The sequence below is a fragment of the Ovis aries genome, chromosome 14 (assembly GCF_016772045.2).
Source record: "Ovis aries strain OAR_USU_Benz2616 breed Rambouillet chromosome 14, ARS-UI_Ramb_v3.0, whole genome shotgun sequence".
NCBI lineage: Eukaryota > Metazoa > Chordata > Mammalia > Artiodactyla > Bovidae > Ovis > Ovis aries.
In genome coordinates this window covers 38,985,009-38,991,477 of record NC_056067.1, presented here as the reverse complement: position 1 = coordinate 38,991,477, position 6,469 = coordinate 38,985,009, and the positions used below count along the sequence as shown (strand labels likewise).

General features: G+C 41.6%; 1 non-coding gene across 1 annotated transcript; it reads left to right on the top strand.

The window, feature by feature from the left end:
• The first annotated feature begins 4,723 nt into the window (after positions 1 to 4,723).
• LOC114118159 (U6 spliceosomal RNA) lies at positions 4,724 to 4,827 on the top strand. Its single transcript, XR_003591702.1, has one exon. It is a non-coding gene; the product is annotated as a U6 spliceosomal RNA (small nuclear RNA).
• The last annotated feature ends 1,642 nt before the right edge of the window (positions 4,828 to 6,469 follow it).

Here is a 6,469-nt window from a genome sequence, read left to right as displayed (position 1 = left end):
TTTCGTGTCTGACTTCTTCCACTTAACATAATGTCCTCAAGTTTCATCCATCTGTAGCAAGTATCAGGATTTCATTCCTTGCATGGCTGAGTAATTTTCATTGGATGAATACAGCACATTTTGTTTATCCATTCATCTGCTGATAGACATTGAAATCATTCCATAATTGATTGTGTTTTGATAGCTGTTCAATATTTACCAGTTGACTCAGCTCCTGGCGTCATAACTTATCTTCCTAATTCTTAATCCCCATTCATGTCTTACCTCCAGCGCCATGAAAGTGTAGCCAACAGTGGCTATCGCTGAAAACGAATATATTTAAAAAAACACAAAAATGACCACTTCTATAGAAATCAGAGAAGATTTTTCTACCATATTCATTCAGTAATTGACTCATCTCTGCTTACGGAGTACCTGCCATTGGTTAAGCACTGTTCTAAGTTCTACAGATACAGGATTCAAGAAGATGGATACAAAACCTGCTCTCAGAGTACTATTATTAAAGTCTAGTGAGAGACTTTAAGCAAATAGTTATACAGACATTTAAATAGCTATTAGAAATTTTTGAAGCTGTTCAAAGGCAGTTTTTCTTCCAGCCCTATGAGGTGCAATGTCGGTCCTGAATCTCATTCTTGCCCAAGGGTCACGTATTCTTGATATTCGGTCATCTACTGGGATACTGGATATCTGTGAATGTTTTAGAAAGCCTCAAGAATTTTTTTTAATATTTATCTATTTGGCTGTACCAGGTCTTAGTTGTGGCACATGGGATCACTGATGTTCACTGCAGTATGTGGGATCTTTTTAGTTGCAGCACATGGGATCTAATTCCCTGACCAGGGACCAAACCTGGTCCCCCTGCATTGAGACAGTGGAGTCTTAGCCACTGAACCACCAGGGAAGTCTCACTCCCAAGTACATTTTCATAGGTCTGCAGTTCTGAAGAACTTTCTCAGCCAAGAAGCACAGAAATGTCCCAAAGTTTAAAGGGTTGCTGCTCTCATCCCCCAGCGAGGCCTCAAGGACACTACTTTGCTCTTCTGCCTGGAAATAAGTGCCAGAGGTGATGCAACCCAGAAAATTCTATCTGGATTCACTGCTCAGATCCATGAAAGGGAGGGGACCATCGATAGGGGCCAAACTACAGTGAATTACCCAAGTCTGGGAACATCAAGTTCCTGCGAGACTCTGATGAAACAAAGACATGATGGGGGTCTCTAGTGATTGAGAAGAGTACCACAGGGTACACATCGCCCTCCATGGGAGGACTATGAGGGAGAGAATAAAAAAGAACAATATGTTTACCAAAGGTGAAAGGGGTGGGGAGGGTAAATTAGGAGCTTGGGATTAGCCAATACAAACTACTATACATATAATAGATAAACAACAAGGTCCTAATGCACAGCACAGGGAGTTGTATTCAATATTCTGTAATAAACGACCATAACAGAAAATAATAGGAAAAAGATATATATGTATAACTGAATCATTTTTCTGTACACCAGAAACACTAACATTGCAAATCAACTACATTTCAATTAAAAAAAGAAAAAGAACAAATCAGAATAATAGGATTTCAGGTTTGAACCAAAACATGGAGAGGTGGGGCATTGTGGCTAATTGTCACTTAAAGCCCTTCTATAGCAAGAGTTCTGCAACCAATTTTAATTAATAAATTCAATCCATAAGTATCAATGAGCCACGCACATGCCTAATACTGGGGAGACAGCAGTGAAGGAACAAGGCAAGCCCTGCCCCTACGTTCTTGGAACTGACATTCCTGTGGGGCAAGAGAAGCAATGAACAAAGAAACATATATCAGGAGGCATCAATATCACAGATAAGAATGAGGCAGAGTGTGAGATGAGACTAGTGGCATTTTGAGTAAGATCATTAGAACAGCTCCTCACCGCCTACACCCTCCCTGAGGCAGTGACATTTAATGGAGAAAGGAAAGGAGAGAGAATGAGTGCAGTGGATGACAGGAGAACAGGCATTCCAGGCAGGAGGACCAGAAGGGCAAAGCCTTGAGGTGGGCTGGCACCTGGTGTGTTCGGGGTGTGGCCAGGCCAGTGGGCTGAGTGAGCCAAGGAAAGGTTGGCAGCAGATGGGGTAAGAGAGAAAGTGCTTTAGTCTTGCTTCCGAGAGGATGAACTAGGGACACTGGTTTAAGACAGGAAAATTTGTTTCACCGCCCTAGACTGGTCCTGTAGCCCCAACTCACTGTCGATAGACGCCTTTAGACATGAGGAGTTAGGAGTGTCAACTTCATCAGTGCTGACCCCACGCAAACTAAAATAAAACCTGTAAAGGACACGTGCTGTTGCTGGTGGGTCAGCAGGATCACCTCATTCTGTAGTTGCCGGGCAAAGGCCAGAGGACCAGACAGAGATGCAGGGGGAATTAGGAGGTTATCCTTCTGGTTGAGTCTGTGGAGAACTGGGGCTCTGCTAGGGAGATCCCTGCAGACGCCCCCAGGAAGTGAGTCCACCCCAAAGGGACTTTACACACAACCTGCTCCATCTCTCCCAAGGCCCTTCCAATCGAGCTGCTTCCTTGGCTGTCACCTGAGAGTCCTGCGAAGTGCTGCTTTGAGGCAACAATGATATCAGTGCTTATGGCGGCAGGACTCTGACCCTAGGTTTTAGAAAAGGAATGGAGAAGCTGTTAATTTATTTTTAAATATCCCACTCTGGTTCTAGAGATTATTAGGCAGTCATAGACTGTCACAGCATGGAAGGACACCACCCGGGAGACTGAATTGCATGGCTCCCAAGTGCTGGGGCTGGCCTCCTCCCACCCACGCTGAAGCAGCCTCCAGCCTTCCTCCCCCGCTCTCCTTGCCCCAGGTAATGGGCCCACCTCTCATATCCAGGGTTTAGTGAGTATCCCTGGCACTTCGTAGCAATAAAAGAGGAAAAATTGGAAACAGTGACAGATTTTCTTTTCTTGGGCTCTAAAATCACTCCCGACAGTGAATGCAGCCAGCCATGAAATTCAAAAAACACTTGCTTCTCGGAAGAGAAGCTATGACAAACCTAGACAGCATATTAAAAAGCAGAGACATCACTTTGCCCCAAAAGGTCCACAGAGTCAAAGCTATGGTTTTTCCAGTAGTCATGTATTGATGTGAGAGTTGAACCATAAAGGAGGCTGAGTGCCAAAGAATTGATGCTTTTCAACTGTGGTGTTGGAGAAGACTCTTGAGAGTCCCTTGGACTGCAAGGAGATACAACCAGTCAATCCTAAATGAAATCAACCCTGAATATTCATTGGAAGGACTGATGCTGAAGATGAAGCTCCAATACTTTGGCTACCTGATGCGAAGAACTGACTCACTGGAAAAGACCCTGATGCTGGGAAAGATTGAAGGCAGGAGGAGAACGGGACCATAGAGGATGAGATGGTTGGATGGCATCACTGACTCAATGGACATGAGTTTGAGCAAACTCTGGGAGATGGTGGAGGACAGGGGAGCCTGGCATACTATAGTCCATGGGGTCACAAAGAGTTGGACATGACTTAGCGACTGAGCAACAATAACTGGCAGCTGAAGGGCTGGGCCTCCAAGTTGTTTCTATGTGGGAAGTCTTCTGCAGGAAAGTTAGGGAAAGGCAAAGAAAACCACAGAGTTCCCGGCTCCTTGACCCCCTCACCCCCACTCCCCTCCCACTCTTACCCCCTCCTCAGGGAAAGACAGTTTGCTTTTTCCTCTTGTCACTCTTTTCAATCCACTGCATAGAGATAAACCCTGACCTTTCATTTGATTTGCCAAAAGCCTTTTCCCCTTCTCTCATTAAGTAAAGAGGATCAAAAACTCTGGTTCTCACAGCTAATGTCTTTAACATCAACTTTGAGAATCCTTTTTAGAAGTCAGAGCTGAGCTTAGATTCTCCCTCTGCTCTAACACTTCCTGGTCTTCCCTGTGAGATGGGCAACTCTGAGTAAAAGGCAAATGAAGGTCACAGATGATGAAGAAAAAAGAAAAGCATCTCAATGCTCCTTCAAGATAATATTTAATGCTCCATTAACCGTACTACATTTATTATCGTGATACTAACAGAAACTTCTTGAGCATACGTATGAAGAAAACTGATGTTCTTTTTTAAGATGAGTACTCTGGATTGGAAAACAATGTTTTTTCATGAAGTTCCACATACTTAACCATACAACACTAAAAGTCATTTTACTGTATTACAGGAAAAGATTTTTCTTAAGTTATTTCACACAAAACTCTGGATGTGAATGTTTATAGTATACTTGTAACTGTCAAAAATGGGAACCAGCATAAATGTCCTTAAGATAATGAATTAGTAAGCAAATATTAGTACATCCAAATAAAGAGAAACTACAGAGCAATAAAAAGGTATGAACTGCCAATACACCCATCACCAGGAATGAATCTCAAATGCATTAGGATAAGTTAAAGAAGCCAGACTGAAAAAGTGATAGTATGATTTCATTTGTAGGATATTCTGGCAAAGGTTGAATTACAAGGAGAGAAAACAACTCAGTGGTTTCCCAGGGGCTGGAAGCGGGGGAAGGGATAGCAGCCGGTAGTAATTTTGGAGGACACTATCCATATGTTTTTTGTGATGCTGGCTATATGACTGCATACATTTGACTGCAGAACTGTACACACACACACACGCACACACACACACACACACACACACACAAAACCACAGTGAATTTTTTACTCCAATTTAAAAAAAGTAACCCAGAACTCACTTTGGCAGCACATATACTAAAATTGAAACAATAGAAAGATTAGCATGGCCCCTGCACAAGGATGACACACAAATTTGTGAAGCATTCCATATTAAAAATAATAATGATAATAATCCATAGGTTTGTTTGAGATTTTCCAGTTGTTTCCCCTCCACTATACTAAAAAATCTTCAAAAAAAAGCTCTTGGCTACTAAAATCTTTTTTTTAAAAAGTGAATTTTCCTGTTTGTAAAGTACAACTTAATTTCTTTTTAAAGAAAGAATAATAACAGAGTACCTCAAAAAAAAAAAAAAAAGAGCTAAAACCAACCCAAACCAAAACACCTGTGCTGAGAAGGATGTCGCTGACAGTAATTTTGCAGAAACAGATGGGATGACATCACCTGAAGGGTGGTTTGTTCTTTTAGGAAGCAGAAGTGTCCTTCGTGGACAAAACACTACATCCTACCATACACACCCCACCCCTCAACTTCTCCAAGGTTGGCCATCCTGGCTCTCTGGGTCCTTGAACAGGTGAAGCTCATCCCCACCTGAGGACCACTGCCCTAGCTAGGTTTGGACCACAGTTTCATCATTTTCTAAAGTGAGCAAATTACTTAATCCCTGTGCTTCAGTTTCTTCACTGGTGAAAATGGGAATAATGATAGTACCAACATCATAGGGTTGCAGTGAGATCTGGTCAATTAACATGTATAAAGGACTTTAACCAATGCTGGAACCGTGTAAATATTTGATAATTGTTAGCGGTTATTACTTCTGGTTCCCGAAACTCTTGCCTTTTCTACCTTTCAGCCTTGTAATCCAGAACTGTTTGCATGCATGAATGTGCCTACTGGGTAAAATATCTTACAAAGAAACTGCGTCCAAACAAATAGGTTATTTATTGGCAAACAGAGTGGCTTCAAGTTCACTAATAACATTTTTTGTTAAAGTTTTTATTTGACGATAAAAGTAAATATACAAAAAAGTTGTAAAGAAGGTACAGATTTTTCATATACCCTTACCGAGTTCCTGCTAATGTTATTACATATAACCACAGTATAATCATCAAAATTAAGAAATTATCATTGATTCAGCCCTTAATTATACTTGCAAACTTCGTTTGGATTTCACTCTTTTTCCACCAAAGTCCTATTTCTGTTCTAGGGTCCCATTCAGGATACTACATTGCATTTGGCACAAACAATGTTTTTAAAATATTATTTGACTCAATAATTGTGGTTTTGACTTCTAAAATATGTGAATATAAAAAGACACAAGAGTATATGCCGTATTTAACTTGCAAAGCTTCCCAAGTTCCCTACCCTCATCCTGCCTTATTTTTTCTATATCATTGATTATATCTAACATGCTCTCATGCGTGTGTGCGTGCTAAGTCGCTTAGGTCACGTCCAACTCTTTGTGACCCTATGGACTGTAACCCACCAAGATCCTCTGTCCATGGGGATCTCCAGGCAAGAATACTACAGTGGGTTGCCATTCCCTTTTCCAGGAGATCTTCCCGACCAAGGGATTGAACCCGCATCTCCTGCTGTTCCAGCATCACAGATGGACTCTTTACCACTGAGCGACCAAGGAAGCCTGACATGGTCTCATATAACGTCAAATTTAAGATGCCATTGAGTGAAACATGTATCACCATTTCATGTATGAAAGAAAAAATGCCAGCAATTACAAGCACAAAATGCCATCAGTTACAAGGTGCATCCCAAATTCTAAGATATTAAGACATGAAAAC